Source organism: Lathamus discolor, chromosome 17, assembly GCF_037157495.1.
Source record: "Lathamus discolor isolate bLatDis1 chromosome 17, bLatDis1.hap1, whole genome shotgun sequence".
Lineage (NCBI taxonomy): Eukaryota > Metazoa > Chordata > Aves > Psittaciformes > Psittacidae > Lathamus > Lathamus discolor.
Window position 1 is genome coordinate 6,096,347 of NC_088900.1, and position 17,736 is coordinate 6,114,082.

The 17,736-nt window shown below is 41.9% G+C and overlaps 1 long non-coding RNA gene across 1 annotated transcript in view; it reads left to right on the top strand.

The window, feature by feature from the left end:
* The window catches only part of LOC136023148 (uncharacterized), a 53,150-nt gene extending 38,646 nt beyond the window's left edge, over positions 1–14,504 (top strand). Inside the window, exons 3-4 of the long non-coding RNA XR_010616490.1 lie at positions 12,924–13,060; positions 13,881–14,504. This is a non-coding gene — a long non-coding RNA (uncharacterized LOC136023148). The remainder of the gene's footprint in view (positions 1–12,923; positions 13,061–13,880) is intronic.
* Positions 14,505–17,736: the final 3,232 nt, after the last annotated feature.

Here is a 17,736-nt window from a genome sequence, read left to right on the forward strand (position 1 = left end):
ATGCAATGTGACAAGCAGTGTCATATGTGATCAGATAACTCTATACGTGTCGAAGTTGCCCCTGCCTCACTCTCTGTCAAATCCCTCATTGGGATCATGAGAATCAAGCCCTCCTTTGTGCTCCTGCTATAGCAATCCAGCGTCTGTGCTCTCAGCACCCCACGCTCAGCTTGGTTCACAGCTGTGCCCTGATGTGCTCTTCATGGAGACAGAGGGGAGGAAGAGAAACTGACCTTTATCCTGCCAGTGTTTGAGAACAGGATTTTCAATAAGAAAGGGAGTGTTCATTCTTACTTGGTTTTACTTGTTGAAGCTCCTCAACCTTCTACCACCCTGTGGCTCTGGTAGCTTCCGGTACCCTTCACCAGCTAAGTGATTTAGTGTTTTTATCCTGGTTTCCTAAAGAAAGTTGCTCACCTGGTTACACCGTGGGAGGGAAGAGGTTGTTGTCTATGCATTTGGGGGTGTATTTTAATCTGCCTGACACCTGGCTGGTGTCAAATAAGCTTCTTGAGAGCAGTTTTGTGAAATCTGACAGTGGAAGAAGAAGGTGGCCATCTTGTTGTGTCTCTTCAAAGACCTCAAATGCTCTCTATGGTGTTTTGTTTCCATCATGTGTGGTGCAATTTGTTTTCCAGATGAATGCATGGATATTTTGCCTTGTCCTAAGCTAAGATGTTAGAAAAGTGGTTTAAGATTTTATCTGTCTGGCTTGTGCTTACTAGAAGGCACTAAACTGGTCTTTTCCCATAGGCCTTCATTAAAATTCAGGCAAGCTCATTCAAAAGTCTAACCACAGCACATGTGTGTATCACAGCTTAATAAAAGATTGGTCTCTCAGTCTCCAGCCTGTTGCTAGAGTTGCTCAGGTCATGGCTTTGCTCTGATTCTTCAGTGGAGGAGCAGGACCTGTTAATCTGATAGGTGGTAGGAACCTTGAAGAGACCTCTAGTTTCCCTCCATGAAACATGACTTTTTGCTAGCATCACTGATAAATACCTATCTGGGGGAAAGGTTATTCAGAGTTTCAGTGCTCGAGAGATGTTCACTATTTGGAATTATTTGAGTCATTTTGGTTTCAAAATTGCAGAAAAGTCTGCTTAGTCAGAGGAGAGAGCTGTTACAAGTGGGAGCAGGTTACAGGACTTCTTACTACAGTGGCTACCTCTTACAAGAGGCCAGCACAGACTAGCTGCTCATGTTTGAGCCACTTTGGACTAGTAACCTGTGTAAATCCTACCATGGCCTTTGATGCATGAGCACTGTGTTTAATTTTAAACACAGATGGGGTTCTGGGAGGATGCTGCAAATCTCAAGGCAAGGAATGAGTGAAACACTGCTGTTGTTTCAAGGGTTTCAGTGGAGTGGAGCCACTGCTGTGAGGCCAGTCAACAACCAGGGCTTTCCCCTTTGTTTCTGTGGCTCTGTCTTGGCCCTGGGGTTGCTGTGCACGCCCAGCTCTTGCTAAGTTTTACTTGTTGACTTTTAGCACTGTCAGTGGAAGTTTCAGCCTGCTGTAAGGTATTAACATACAGGAGGCTTCAGTGCACAAAACTCAGCTCTTTTGCCCTGTAAGTTTAAAAACTAAACCCACAAAATGAGCAACAGGAGAGGGCAAGAAAGCAAATGTAGTTACTGCTGCTATTACATTGCAATAAACCCCAGGCCCCGTGGGAACACCTCCAGCTTCCCTCTGTGCAAACACAAGCTGCAGCTCGGCTTGCCCGCAGAATCCATCAGCCCCAGCATTCAGACCCAATACCTGTGGCCTGCAGCCCAATAACCCTCCAGATTGATTGCCTGAGGTTCCAAGTGGAAGCGGTGAACAGAGTATATGTGAGTACTGTTTGCAATGACAGCTCCTTCAGTAGGATTTATTTAGGCTGAGCTATCAGGTGTAGTCAGAAAAAGCTTCCAACTGTGAAAGCTGTGAAGTAAAACCTCTGGCTGGTGGGATCCATTTACTGCAGTGTGAACATCTTGCACCTACCACAGTGAATACTTCATTTTATCTGAGGCTTTTAAGTGCAGCAACTGCATGCAACGTCCATAATGAATCAAATTCATAAATCCAGTAATCTGCACCTGATCTAGTTATGAATTCTGTTATTATTTCCATATTCTTTTAATCCACAAAGTTGTTAACAGAGCTCCAGAAAGTCATGAATATTTTCGTCCCATTTGGAAGGGAGCAGATAGTCTTTCAGATGAATTGTTGCATCGCCATTAATGTTTTTAATTATGGAGTGCTAAGTACAAGTTATTATGAAAGTTAAGGCAGGACTAAAGCCAGTGCTATTTTCAGTGACTGTTTAATGCATCAGCAATACAAATAAGGGGGCACAGAAAACTAAAGGCAAAATGTTCATGAACTGAACACAGGTGCCCTTACTTGCTGAAGGTTAAACAGGCACAGAAGTCAAAGAAAAATCTCCAGCAGGCACTGGCCTTTGTCTTCTGAAAGGGCATTATAACAGCACAGAGAAGAAATGTTCTCTGTTTTGTCCTCATCTTGCAGAAACAGGTCCCCTTCGTGAGCCTGTGGTTCTCTTCAGGGAAAAAAAACCAAAACTCTAAATGATGTGATTTGCTGTGTAATGATGGGTTGCTGTTGTTGCCTATGACTTTAATTTTTCACTCACATCAAAATCAGACACATTCTTAGTGTTCAAGGTGTTGTCACACTTGACATATGAAGGATGTCTTCAGAATAATATCTTTGGGGCAGACACTGAATGATGATGGAAATGTCCAAGTTATTGAACTATCTCCTTCACATGTTTAGTAATTGCTTTACTTTAGCATTTCCTTTTAGCTGTTAAGCCTGGAGAAGAGAAGGCTGCGTGGAGACCTAATAGCAGCCTTCCAGTATCTGAAGGGGGCGTATAGGGATGCTGGGGAGGGACTCTTCATCAGGGACTGTAGTGACAGGACAAGGGGTAACGGGTTAAAAACTTAAACAGGAGAAGTTTAGATTGGATATAAGGAGGAAATTCTTTCCTGTTAGGGTGGTGAGACACTGGAATGGGTTCCCCAGGGAGGTTGTGAGTGCTCCATCCCTGGCGGTGTTCAAGGCCAGGTTGGATGAGGCCTTGTGTGGGATGGTTTAGTGTGAGGTGTCTCTGCCCATGGCAGGGGGGTTGGAACTAGATGATCTTGAGGTCCTTTCCAACCCTAACTATTCTATGATTCTATGATTCCTTTGCATGTTCTTTTTATTCTTTTACTAAAGTATGCTTACTGTGTCTACAAACAGCGTCTCTTATCCTAAGGTTTTGTGGGTATGATTCTGAGTTCTTCTGAGTCAGAAATTCTACAGTAAACTGAATGGCAGAATGTAGCCCCAAGGGACCTTAACTTTATTATTATTCCTCCTTGTTGTTTTCTGTTACAGTTGTAATTTCCTAATTGATTCTCCCTTCACAGTGAGGGGAGAAAAAAGTCTATGGATAAATAAAAATAGCACTTGGGAAGGACAACAAAGGAAACTGCAAAGAAATCATATGTAGACAAACATCCTCCTACAGAATGAATAATTGCACATCATCATCGCATGGATTTCTCCTTTTATTAGTAAAATATCTTTCAAAGAAAATGTATATACTTGTACTCTAGAGAGAATGTTTGGACTTTACTGGTGGTGTGGAACAAGGGAATGGTAAAGTGCCAGTGATAGATATAGTTATTTTCTAGGAACACTAACCTCTGTAAGGAGGTCTGAACCCGGAACTTCTGCAGCTAAATAAAATGTGTTAGCAAAGAAACTATTGAATTTGTATTGGAGGGAGGAAGAAAGAAAACTTGTGGGAAAAGCAGTTAATTTCTGCAAAACAGTGATTCCTGTCAGCTTTCGGTGGAAATGGTTTTGGCCATGAAGTTTTCAGCTAGTCCTGGTTCTTACGGCTCCCCAGAACCAATGCTATGATTGGGGTATGAGAATAAGACATGTCAAAAGTGCTGCCTCTTCCCACCAAATCTGCTCTATGTGCGCACTTTCTTTTGCAGCAAGCATGGTGAAATTTTCCTGGTTTTCTCCGATCTTACTCAAAAGATGTCTATGCACTCATTTTATTGCAATCATTGTGATTGTCAGGGTGATGCCTTGTCCTGCAAAGTAGTCCCCAGTTCCTCCAATTGTTTCAAATATTAAATATACTGCACGAAGCCACAGACTCTTTTAGGACACAAGGGGCCAGGACAGATCTGGAAAAGATTTTATGTGACTGAAACAAGCAACTTTTATGCCAGCTTTACACAGCTGTGTACTGCTTAGTTTATTTAAGCCAGTGAGCTGTGTGCTGCTAGTTCAGTACCCAGCCTTCTGTCTTAGAGAGCCAGAGCCTGACCAAGGGTGTCCCTCTGAGTATGCCTGCCTTGTAATTTAAATGCATGGGCCTACTCTCATATGATCCTTGCTCTGAAATATCTGTAGGCAGAACTCCAATGCCCACTACTAATCAACAGATGGGAAGAAAACCCTGTAGTTATTACTAGATATTCTCAGCTCAGCTTCTTCAAAGTGCAGTACAGACACTTCGAGCTGTAGCCAGGCTAACAGCCAGCAATGTGGGTAGAAACTGCGTGTGACCAAATGTGCTGGTATTTACTCTCAGCCCTTGTCTTTGATCTGGAATAGATCCACTCTCAGAGATCCATTCTCCCTGGCAACTTTACCTCTAGCAGTTGCCCCAGTGCTACCCTTGGAAGTACTAAAGCTTACTTTACAACCATTTTCAAAATCTGAGGAAAAGACTGTTCTTTTAGTCTGGTTTTATAGAGAGGAAAGACCAGTGAAAGCTTAAAGTTGGCTGGTACATTTGTGTGCAGTTGTAAATTGATAATACTGTAATGTTTTATAATAGCTGTAATGCTTTAATAGCCTCCTGTTATGCTGACAAAGGTCTGAAGTCCCCAGTCATGGATTCTGACCAATTTAAGATACACACTCTACAAATGGAACCAAACCAATAATAAGGACATGTAGGAATCTTTACTAGCATGGAGATTCTGATGTTGACTTTTTGATTCCCTAGTTAGTAACTTAAACAAACCCTCTAATTCTTACAGTTAGTTTGCCAGTAAGAAAGTGCGAACAAGGAGCTTACACATGCCCAGCCTGCTCACTTAGCATCATGGTGCACTGAAGTATTCCTGTACAATTACAAGCACATTTTTAAAGCATCCATAACCTCATAGGGAGGATAAATGATTCATGTACCTGGACCAGGGTGATTCTTGCTGTTTAATGATATGTATAGCAGGGGTGGGGAGGTGTTTCTATTTTTAATGGTTTTTAAATTAGTGAGATCTTCCTAATTGTAGCTTTTCAAGCATGGATGACTAAAAATCAACGGCTAAATCTGTGTGTAAATGTCTAAAAGAAAGCAGGTTGGCTGCAGGCACACAGTTCTTTCTGATGTGGGAGGGTGTTTGATTTCCAAGCATGTAACTCAAGGCTTTAACTCAAATGTATTCTTGCCTGGAGTGGTCACCAGATAAAACATATTGAAAGGCTAGAAACCTATCTTTAGTAATCCTGTAGGTAATCACATTCTTCTTGACTATTGGACAAATATGTAAGAGCTTGAAATACGCAGATATGGGGGTAACTGGAGGTCAGAAGAGTGCCCGTTACAGACGGGATCCTAATCTGCTAAAACCCCGAATTGCGGAGATGTCTAAATAGTGTGCAAGACTAAGATTCAGTTTAGACAAGTAATTTGCAAGGTGTAATATATTAGGTAATAGATGTAACCTTTCTGATATATTGCTTCAGCTGCAGCATTCAGGGGAGCATGATTCAAAAACCTGAGATGTTGGTGAAGAGTTCATTTTTCTACAAAGCTGCAAATTACACAGAGCATTCTCAATAGTGTTGATTTTGCTGATACATCCCCAGTGTTAGCAGTTGGCAACCTGAAGCAATGAACGAAGTCAAATACATGTATTTATCAACTAAGAAGTGTGTTTCCAGCTCCTGGGACATTTCAGACAGAAACAGCTGAGGCTGGAGAGTCTGAAATTTGGGATAGATAATGGTATATGTACAGAAAGGGTGATACAAATCAAAATGAATGTTAATTGCAAAGGCTGCACAATCGCAGTGGATTTCACTTACTTCAGCAGGACTGCATTGCACTCTGATTAGCTTTCCCCAGACAGCAATACACAAGTTCAGTATGTTTATTTAGCTCCATTAGAAATCTGAAGTGTGGACGTCATTGTGATCATCCAGGCCTACCTACAGGGCTTAACGCTGTTCTATTATTGACTGATTTTATTGCTACTTACAGTCTCTCTCTTTTTCTTCAGTGCTACATAACACATAAGGCTGAATTTACATTTTCTGAATGGACTAATCATGGCTCTCTGCTTTGATAAAGAATGTGCAGCCTCCCACATAACCACATGGAAACCAACAGGGAAGAGTAAACCAGAAATAAACCCGTTCTAGGGGGTTGAGAGAAAAATACCCACCAGGATAATTGGGAGGTATGTACAGAGAAGAAGCAACTGAACACATAGTCACATCTTACAAAAAATGATAATGCTAAAAATATCCAGGTGAAGGACAGCAAGAGAAAACATGATTGAAGTGGAACAATTGGTAGAGGAGTTAATACTCATTAGCAATCATTTTAGGTTGAATATAGGTTGGTTTTGTAACAGCAGAAGGAATGATGCATTTGACAGGACTTAAACAATTGCCTCCCCCTTTCCCAGAGAATCTAGTTAGCAACACCCTGGCACAAATTGATCAGTCTCGCGTGCTCCTAAAGAGTTAGCCAAAACAAATGTAGTTACCGAAAGTTTTTGTTTGTAAAACATAGTGAAGTTAGATCCCAAACAAACATTCCAAAATCTTCCTCCCTGTATTCCAAACCTCAGTATGTTTTAGCATTTAGCCTACTGGTATCTTCTCCTGTAGCCTTAAAAAAATAACCCTGTGAAGTCGAAGTTCAACCATTGTAATATCTTTTCTCCAACGGTATCGAAAACCTTGGGCAAGAGTGTAAGAATACAGCAAGTATACATGATGTTTTGGCAAGAATTCTCACATCATCCAACTCTTTGCATCTCTGATATTTACCAAGCCAGTGTGGTTTCTGTGCATTTATTAAGAATCAGTGGACTTCTTTTCCTTGGAACTGAGATTGCTTAGTGTCCCCTTGAACCTAGGGCAAGAAGGCTTAGGAATAGTTATCATCCAGACATCCTGTGGCAAAAAGCTTTACAGCTAAATTACATACTCTGTGAACACACTCCCGGTCCTGTATCTCCTGTAATTGAAATATTGGCTATTGGCATGTGAGAAAGCAGATGCTCATTTCCAGATTTCCTAAGTGTTTAGAAGAAATTTGTGCGCACACGATGAAATTGAAAAAGACTCATAATGGAAGTATTGTAAAGTTCATGAGCCAAAGCCATCCTGTTCATATGTGAAGAGCTACCAATGCTTGTGCATTTGAAGCTAAATATTTTTCAAAGTTCCTTGTTTTGTTAGAGAAAATTTTATATAATATTAGTTAAAGAATATTGCTGGTGAGAAAAAAGGTATGTCTGGCACAAAGCTGTTTAAGATCAGCAAGCAAATGCTTTGTAGAAATAGAGCATAGGGCTTAGAAGTTCATTTCCCAGCTTCTTTCACACGGTGGGCATAACAGTGTCCAAAGTTTTCTGCATGATGTGAAATTCCTCTTTCTTCTGGAGGAAGCTGGATTATTTTTTTATCAAATATTCCCTGCAGTTTCAGAGGTAGCTTCAGAAGATAACTGCATATAATACCCTGGGTGCCAAGAATGAGAAAGCCTAGGGCTAAGTCAGTTTATACCTGGTCCTCAAGCTTTTTACAGTCACAGGATGATGTCTGTTACATAGAGCAGACCCTTATCTGTCCAAAAGAATCAAAATGACCCATTTGGCAGCAAGGGCTTTTAAAATATGGCAGTGGCTTGTGATTTATAGGGTTTTATCCAGTGATGAGGACAGAGGTATAGCAGGTAATCATACATTCTGAGAAAGCAGTTCTCTATGGCATTTTGAGATGCATCAAAACGCAAGCATTATAAGCTCAAATTTTAATTCCAAAGTTTAAGTAAACAGAGGATGGGAGGGTGGAGATTTCCTGATTTAATACAAAGGACAGATTTTAGACGAACACACAGGTAATCGTACCTTATGTGCTAGGCCTTTCTGCTTCGTTGCAAGGGCATGTCTTAGTCAATCATCCTCACTGGTCTGTGCTATTGTTCAGACCTTTCAGCCTAGCTGCAGAATGCCACTGTTCTGTGCCAGCTGCATTTCCCAGCATGTTTGTAACTTGTGCTATTAACTGACCAATGTCCTGAGCCTGTGCTTACAGTAGTAATTGCCTAACTTGGGGGAGTACGAGGAAGAATACATTGAACTAACATTGAAGTGCCATTAAAGGAAAAGCTGAGTATTTTTCCCAGGCAGGTGTCTTATACTTCAGCGAAGCTGGAAAAGATTTAAGTGCAATCTTTGTGCTTGCTGCCCTGCATACAAGCAGTGCATGCAGAGTTAGTGGATGACAAGCTGTGATTCCTTTGTGAGAGGAATGCATATATATAAATCACCTCTGCTTTGTAGACTTATGTGAATGTAACCTACTCACTTCAGTGGACTCCATGATAACTTGGTACTGGGTTGTGGGAGTAGTATCAGGATATGCATGATGGATGCTATGTGACCACTTAGCTAATCTAAATTATGACCTAGCCTCTCATGCAGAGGGTGAAAGTGGCACAGAAGGAAACATCAAGGGAAAAGGAAGCCATTTGGTTCTGGGTATGATGGATATTAGCTACAATATAACCTATACTATTAACTCAGTTCACCTGACTTCTGAGGGTTCACTTGCTTCTCTCTAAAGGCTGAAACATGAACTCTTTCTTTCTAAATACTCTAGTGTACCAAACTGAAGCTCTTTTTTACACACATGCAATCCAATTCACGTGTGCCCATGGAAGTTATATGTAAATGTATGGCAGGTTTTACACAGGGATTTATGTACATGCACTGCATGAAGTATATTTAGGTGGCATTTTGTGATATGTGACACACCATGTAAGGCAATTCACTTAATTAGTGTCAGATAACTGTTCTATAGCTATCTTTGGAAATACTAAGGAAAAAGGCAGAGCCCAAACGCACGTCTTTGTAATTCTGCTGATACAGTTATTTCTACTGATGTTACCACTTCAAATGGCCAGATGAGAAGTCTGCCCTTCTCTTTCTTTCTCTCTCCACCAAATTTGTCTGTCGTGCCATACAGTGTCTATGTACGCAAAAGATAATCACATGGTACATAAATCAGTGGAAAGTACTTTTACAAAACCTCCATTCAGAAGTATGGGAAGTAAAGAGTAAAGGTTTTTAATGTAACAGAATTTCTGTATGAAAATGAAGTTGAAAGGAAAAATAGTAATAAAAACTACAGAGACAGTGCTCTTTACACTTTTTTGGTGGACGTAGCAATATTATCAATAGACTATTTTTTCTAGACTGCTACAAGCAGTTAACGGACTTAAGCACAGGATTATGAGTTCTTAAGAGCATTGTGTGGTTAAAGAAGAACAATTACATGAAACACTGAATGTGTAAGAGATATAGCCCACACTATTTTGCAGTGAATTGCATGTGTAACCTATTTGACAAGTTATAGTATAATCTTTTGGCTGGTTATTTATAAACCAGTCAAGTTATTTTTCTTTTATTACTTTGAACTCTACTTGAAGAACAGTGATTCATTCTCCACATGCTGTTAGCTCTATGGCTTCATGCTTTGCATGTGGGCAAGTCAGGCTGAGAGAGAACTGAGAATTAACACGTGAGGATGTGTTATCTGTGCAGAAACCACCTACAGTCAACAAGTTTGGAAAGAAATTTCAGCACCAAATAGGACCCAACACAGCCCTTGTGTCTGCTCCCCTGCCCTAAATCCCCAGTTTCCCTTGGTTTCAAAAAGACAGATGAAACTTATAACTGAAGGGCAATGGAAAAATATTAAGGTGCAAACAGGAATAATACCTGTTTGTATCTTAATATAGGAAACAGACTTCATGCCACAAAGGTTACTTTAAACCTTGCACAAAAGCTACTTGCAACGTTCAGAGGGGTATTTCTGAAAGATTCCCTTCCAGGGCTTCTTCAGGAAAGGTCTCCTAGGAGGAAAGCTTGTTCAAGACTAGTGTTGAGAAGGAAATTTTAAGGGACACAGGCTTGCCTTATGTAAAAGAATGAGTGAAGAGAAAAAATAGTAATTTCTCTCAAACAGTTTGACTGAACAAGCTTATTCTTTGGGGAAATTGAATGTACCTACATTATATCCTATCTACACATCCTCCTCCTACTGTTTTCCCTGTCACTCTATTTCCATTGTGTCTGTGTGAGAGCAATGTTAAGCATCAAACTTCTAAAAACGATCCTAGCTTCCTAGCAACTTTAAATGCCTCTTTAGCATTTAATAACAAATTTGTATTGGTTTGTAAGTAGTGTTTTAGAAGAAAAAAACAAGACACTGCATTTTTAATTAGAAAACTCACTTTCCCCTGCCCTATCTCAGAAGAGAACAGCTTAATGGATCATTTGGGATAATGGCAAATATTTTCTCTTTCTGCTGCCTTTATTTACACTGCAGTGGTGAATACAGCAGCTGCTATTGTCTCTATTCCCTTACCAGGAGACTCAAAACATTTGTATTTCCAGAAGGAAAGTATCAACACTTATGTCTTACCTTCAAGCCATATGAATCTCTCGAGCAGAGCTGGTAGTACTTTGTGACAAATATATCCAAAACACCACAACTGTCCACTGTGGCTTTTCTTGAGCTCTCCTCAGCTTTCAAGCAGACTTTTTGGTATTCGGTATTCACAGACCAGCAGAGGAGCAAAAATTAAAAGGAGGAAAAAAATCACCTGCCTGACCCCTGAAAACCAGGACTCCTGCAGCTGAAACTTGCTGTGGTTAACCCCAAGCTGAGCTAGCAACTGCTAGAACTTCAAGAGCTCAGGGAGTGTGTTAGCTTCCTGGGAAGAGGCGATTTTGGAGCAAAGCTCTCCTGCAGTAGTAATTCGCTGTCCATTTCTCTCAGCACATCGCTGTCTGGAAAAGCAGCAGCTCCGTCTCCATTTCCCAGAGCCCAGATTTGGCTAGCTGGTAATTCAGAGCCGCCCCTTCCTCCTACGACGAGAGCCCAACAACCTGTTTCCACTACATTTCCCCTCGCTGGCCGCGGGGCGCGAGTTCCCGCAGCGCTTCCCTTTCTGCCTCGCCTGCTGGAGGGGAGGGGGGGCAAAGTTTCCTCCCCCGAATCCCACCGGCTCACACGGGGGCGATGGCGATGGGCGGCTCCTCCGCCCCGGGGCTGCGGGACCGCGGTCCTCCGGCGGGCGGGGGATGGCGGCACTTAAGCACCGGGGACCGGACAGCGCCTGAGCGGGGAGCCCGGGGGTGCTCGCACGGAGGTGGCCGCTCCCGCCGCAGCCCCGGAGACAGGGTCAGCAGCGCACCCGCCCCGAGGAAACCCCGCTGGAAATGAGCCTTTCCCAGCCCGGCCGCCCTGCCCTGCCCACCGGCTTCGCTGGGGATGCTGGGCAGCCCCCGGGGACGTGGGCAGGCGGCCCGCAGACCCTGCACGCACTCCCAGGTGAGTGCCGGCTGTGTCCTGCAGGGGCTATGCAAGGGACAGCCTCAGGGCTGCAAGGTTACTCGCTGCCCCTGCATATGCCCAAGTCCGTGCATAGCTGTCGGGTTTCACATGGAAGGCAGGGAATGACCCTCCAGTACGGATAACACAGGAGAGGTAGGCAGAAATTTCCGAGTAAGGAAACTGACTGTAGTTATTATTTCTACTGTAAACAGCTTGTATACTTTCTCTGTAAATAAAGGTGTCTATGCCAAAGAGGGACATCTCCCACCTGCGTTCTCCCCCTGCAGAAAAGTCCCACCACACTATGCTCATGTGTATTTGCTAACCACCCGGGCTAAAATTCTCAGCAGTGCTCCTGGATTAAATGCTCTCTGTAATGGTAAATAGATCTCTTTGCAATTCAAATAGCAAGAGAGAGCATTTCCTGCACGGATGATGAAAGTGTAGCTCCTGTTGCAATATTTTAGTATCTTCTTCTAGTTTACTATCTTTAACACTACCTGATTTGCAAAGCACTAGGAGTCCATTTGAAGGGTGTTTCCTAAGAAAGCTCTTTTTTTTTTTTTTTTTTTTTTTTTTCCCCCCAGAAGTGGCTCAGTTCTCTTTTCTGAATGTGATTTTCATGGCACCAAATGACACTGGACAAAGAGAAAACAGAATGAAACTGGCGTCTGTGGTTAGGTTTTAAACAGATTTTATTTCTGGAGGATTTTCTACAAAAGAGTGGATCTAGAACACTGCTTTCAACCTTTTCTGACTGTGGAAGCCTAAACATTTTACAGCAGAGCTACTGAGCCCTTTCGGATATTTCATACACAAACTGCTGGAAATGCACATACACTTGTCTTTCTGAGTCATCTTTAGTGTTAATGTCAAACCAAATTCTCTTGAACTTCCCAAGTGTTATTGAAATAGTTTCCTTTTTATCTAAGTAATGTTCCATTGGGAATTTTGCAGTACCAGGGAGGACAAATGAATAGACCTGACACCTGCAGCACAGAACACAGGAACAGTCATGGGAATTGCTGTAATATTGCTGTTACCTGTATGTATTCCTCTGAAGTGCTGAAGTGTTACTCAGGGCCAGTGTACGAAGTATTAGACATTATTGTTCTGGTATATCTAGAACACTGATTTCTCCTTGAAGACAAGACAGGAAAGTTCTAGTACATACATAATGCTTGCCTTGAAGTAAATACACGTATTTAATGGATGGACAAGACTTTTCTGAGATGTTTATGCTTGCTTTCAGGCCAGGAAGAATCTTGTCCTCTCTTAGCTTCTGTGGGCTTACAGCTGTGACACAAGTGTGCTTTCCATCCAGTCACCTATAAGAAAATCAACTACAGTCCAAGTCAGGAAAACAGTAACTTAGTAATTAAGAACTGGGTAAGTTATTTCATGGATGAGATCTGAGTCTCACTGCCTCTCTGCCATCTGCATCGGCCTTTTGATTTACGGTGAAGATGTGCTTTACTGCTTGTGAAAGTCGTATTGTTGCTTATTACCACATTTTCAGTCCTACTAAAGAAAGCAGCTTTTATTCTGTTTGCTGCTATACTACAGATTAAGGCAATAGCTGGTCTGCTGGAAGATGGGGTTACCTGTCACATCTCTTGCCTGTGCTAGGAATGCACCTAGTCTGTTAGTCTGTAATGTGAAAAACACATCCTCAGCTGATGAAAACTGCAAGACACTTTAATCAGGCTATGAGCTGTCCCTATGAAGCTTAAAGGGAGATTCACTTCCCTCGAATTTGGAATCAAGAATTTCAATAAATGCCCTAGAGTTAGATGAATCATGGGAGAGAAAAAAGCACAATAACAAGAAAAACTGACATATTACAGCCCCCAACCCTGAATCTGAAGCCAAAATAAAATGAAAATTCAAACCCACAAGTATAACCTTATGAGAAGCAAGTTTTTTTTTTTGTTTTGTTTTGTTTCTTTTTCCGAGTGTATTTCTAGTTTGTGATTTCTCACTGAGGAAGCTCCGTGACTAGCTCTTTGGTTAGAGGCTGCTCAACAGCAGCTCTCTTCAAGTACTGAAGAGTTGTTACTGGTTAATATGGAGTAGACACACAACTCCTAGGACATAGCTCTTCTGATTTAAGGTACAGAAAAAGTTGAATACAGTTCCTAGGGCAAATATCAGGAGTGTTATGCAGTATTTGCTCAACAAGTGTTCTCTCTTTTTGCTGTTTTAACAGAAAACCTAGTCATCTGAACAATACTGGAAGCGGAATAAGATGCCTACTGCACTGCACCATGGCACTGAAAAAGTAAAATGGCAGTGAAATATCAGTCATCAAGATCCTCACAACAAGACAGCTTATTAATTTATTGTTCTATCACATGATGCTGGTGTGGAAAGCAGAATGAGCTACTAATAAAGTGTAAAAATGAAAAGCTGCATCAGAAGTACCTCACCTGACAGGCTCTGAGTTCCGGCCTGATAGTTTCTGAAGTAATTTCTGTGCTCCCTTTTTATTTTTAATCTAACAGAACATATTGCAATATGAAGGAGTAACTTGGAAGACAGATTTTCCTGTGGTGCAAACTAACAGTAAACTTTTTTATTTACTCAATTCAGAATACTAACAGCCCGTTAAATGCAGGTCACTGATGGGCATGGCTTGGTCTTGTATTGCTGCAAATTCCAATGAATTGTGTCCCTCCAGATGAGAGAATGTCTCTGCCATCTTCAGATCCCTGAGAGTGGATAGAAAGCTGCACCCGTAGTGGGCCTTCTTTGATGTCTGCTGGCATAGAGCCTGTGTGGATTTGGCAGCTGTGTAGTATGTCCTGCTTCACCCAGCTGCTGTGATCCTCTAAGTGGTGTGATTGCTAAATACCTGTTGCAGTCTCTGTGCATTTGAGCTGAGATCCAATCTAGTCATGCAACACTGGAAATGACTGTATCAGTTCAATTTAAAAAAATCAATAGTCTTTTGCGTGAAATTTCTTCAGAAGATAAGATGGATATTGGTATCTCTCTGGAAAGGAAATGAATTCTCATCTTCTTATGTCTTTTCCAAAGATGGGCCAGGAGAATGCTTGTTTCCTGCTTGCATTAAGGAATCAATTGTGAGTTCAAAATATTTTTTCCAAAAGCAATGCACCAACAAGTTCTAATATTAGAGAGAAGACTGGACAAAGGGAGCTCTGACTTGCCTCTACCACTTATTTACTGTGGGAACCTGAGCAAGTTTATGCCTTTTATGCCTTTAGACTTAGCCTGAAGTTAGGACAAAGTTTCTGCATTACCGTGGGCTTGGAATTTACATATTAATCAGCATTGCATGCACTCAACCAAGATTCAGCCCATCTGCATTCTCTGCCTGTTTCAGTGAATAAAGTCTGTCATCTTGTAGACAAATTTACTGTTAAATACTTGATCTGCACATGGATTAAACTGCCCTATGTGCCAGCATTGAGTAGCCTGAGACAGTCAACCACAGATGGCCAAATCTCACCCTGCTGTCTTAAGCCAAGGCCTCTGAAATTTTGAAACACTATGTGAGAGCAAGTATGATGAACCCATTGCCACTAATCTCTGCCATGGATTTCCTTTTTGTAGCATGAGAATAATGAAATACACACATTTACCTTAATGCAGAGGGTAGTCTGACACATTTCCTAACCTTGTTTTATTTATTAAAATATCTCTGAATCTAGAAGATCACTATACAACTTCTGTTGTTCCTCTTCTAATCATTTACTATTGCTTACAGTACCCTCCAAAGTGGTCTATTGAATTCCCACAGGATTCCCAGCTGGAGAAATGCCATCAGTGCACATTCAAAAAAATTTTCTGTAGCTGTGTTGAAAAAATATTGGCTTAGGTCTCTAGAGAGCAAATCCAGGCTTGAAGCAGTGTCAAAAATAATTTTTAAGTGAATAAAGTGTTGAAATATGCATATTGACGCTAAGACTCAGTTAATTTCCTACAAAAGATGCACAACTGAAAGGGGCCAAGATTTCATGGCATTGCCATTGTTCTTCACCAGTTGGTGCCTTTTGTGCTGGATACTCATCTCACTGATTGTAGCATTTTTCCTGACAGATAAGGACAAGATGGTGATGATTTAGAAGCACCTGTCTGGATGCAGTTTATGAATCCTGATTAACTGTAAGAAAATTCAGTCTCTAAATATTCCTGTGTCAATGGAGTTGGTCAGGTGCTGTCATAGCTTTATCACACATGCTTCACATCAGGGAAGCAGAGAAATGTTGAAATATGATGGCCCCCATTCAGAGATACTTAGAGGGCACATGTATGAATGTCCCAGATTTTGAATGCTAGCTAGGTTATTTTGAAAGGGAAGGAGAAGAGTCTTCCTGTTCCCTCCATCTCTTTATCTGGTGCTTTGTCTCTACTAACAAAGGCCCTTGGGAATCTTGAGTGTTGGCAATCAGCTTGGAAAAATTCACCTGGATTGCAAGAGCCTCTTTTCTGCCTTTTCTTTTTTTTCACCTCCTTGTAATTTTTCCAAACCTGGCAGCCAGTGGAGACATGTAATTAAAGTTAATTGCGATTGCACAGTGACGCAACAGGCCCCCCGCCACTGACATGGCTTCAGGGTGCCTCTGGCTCACATAGGGCTGCTGCCTTCCAGCACAAGTGGGCACGCTTCAAAGTGACAAGTCTAAAGAAACATTCTTGTCTCTAAGTCACCACAGCCCCATGCCAGGCTCCTCTAGTGTGGAGCCATTGGCACTGCTTTTCTTTGAGCACAGGAGTGTCTCCCACCTCTGTCTGTTCACGGAGGAAGATGTTCAATTTTGCCTTGACCCCCAGGAGTCTCCATTTGCATCATGATCAAGTCAGGCCACATACCCAGCACCTGATGAAGGCAGAAGGCTGAGGTGCTGGGCTAGCTTTGAGGAAAATAATGGCTGTGTAAGCCAAGCCATGGTACACTACAATAGCATTAGGAACCTGGGGATGTCAGTTTTCTCAAGGGTTTTAATACCTCCTTTTCATGGGCAGCTGTGACAGATCCATGGCAGAGTCTCTGGTACTGATCAATACTTCAGCTGCAGTTTTTCTTCCCCGAGGCAGAGGAGGAGACTGACAACACTTTGATGCATTATCAAAGACAAGCCTGTCACATCCCACAGTTATGTACCAAATCCAAAGCTGACTTGTCTCCTTTTTCCAATCCAGAACTCACTGGGAATTTTCCCCATTGTGCCACTTTGACACATCATGATTTCAGAAGTAGCTGCATTAAATAACCTGTCCTGGTTTGTGGTGGAAAAAGCAGACAAACTAAAAAAAGCCTTTCTAAATAGCCCTCAGAATACCTAATTTAGCATCATTATGGGCTGTGTAGTGGCTACTCAATGGACTGTAGTATAGTCAATATAAAGAGAGGCAGTGCTTCAGTGGTGCTTTGCCAATGCATGAATTAATTGCTGGATTGTTGGGCAGCACACATTTAAAATAAAGCCCACAAATATGATGTCAATTCCATTTTGACACTAGAATGAATGTTGGATGGCCACTAGTGTTAAATTGTCACTAGACAGGCTATACATAATGCCAGATTCATCCCCACAAGGCAACTGTCCTGAGGAAGTACTCGCCTGCAGTGAGCTTTTCCTTCTTAATTAAAAACAGAGCCACAGCCAGAACCAGGTATGGAAGAGTTGGTAAATCTAATTATACAAAAGAAAGTCACTGGTTTGACAGTGATTTGTAATGAGAAGTGACCAATAAATTACACAGCAATGAATGAAACAGAACAGCCAGTAAATACATGGGAGAAGGCATGTTTGCCTGAGTAGCTGAGAGGCATTTATCCACATGGCATGGAGCTTAGCAAACACCATGCCGTGTCTCTGCCAGACATCAGTCATGGTATGCCACATGTAGAAAAGTAGCTACACATGGTCCAGGCAGGCCTGACTATGGCTTTCTCTGACAGTAATAACACTGCAAGCAAGACAAGCTAAAGCTCTGGCACAGTAAGTAGTGCAAGCTCAAGAAAAGCCCTAAAGGGGAGCACAGGCTCAAGTCTTCCCCTCCTCTGTACCACTGGGTTCACCTGTAGTTTGTGT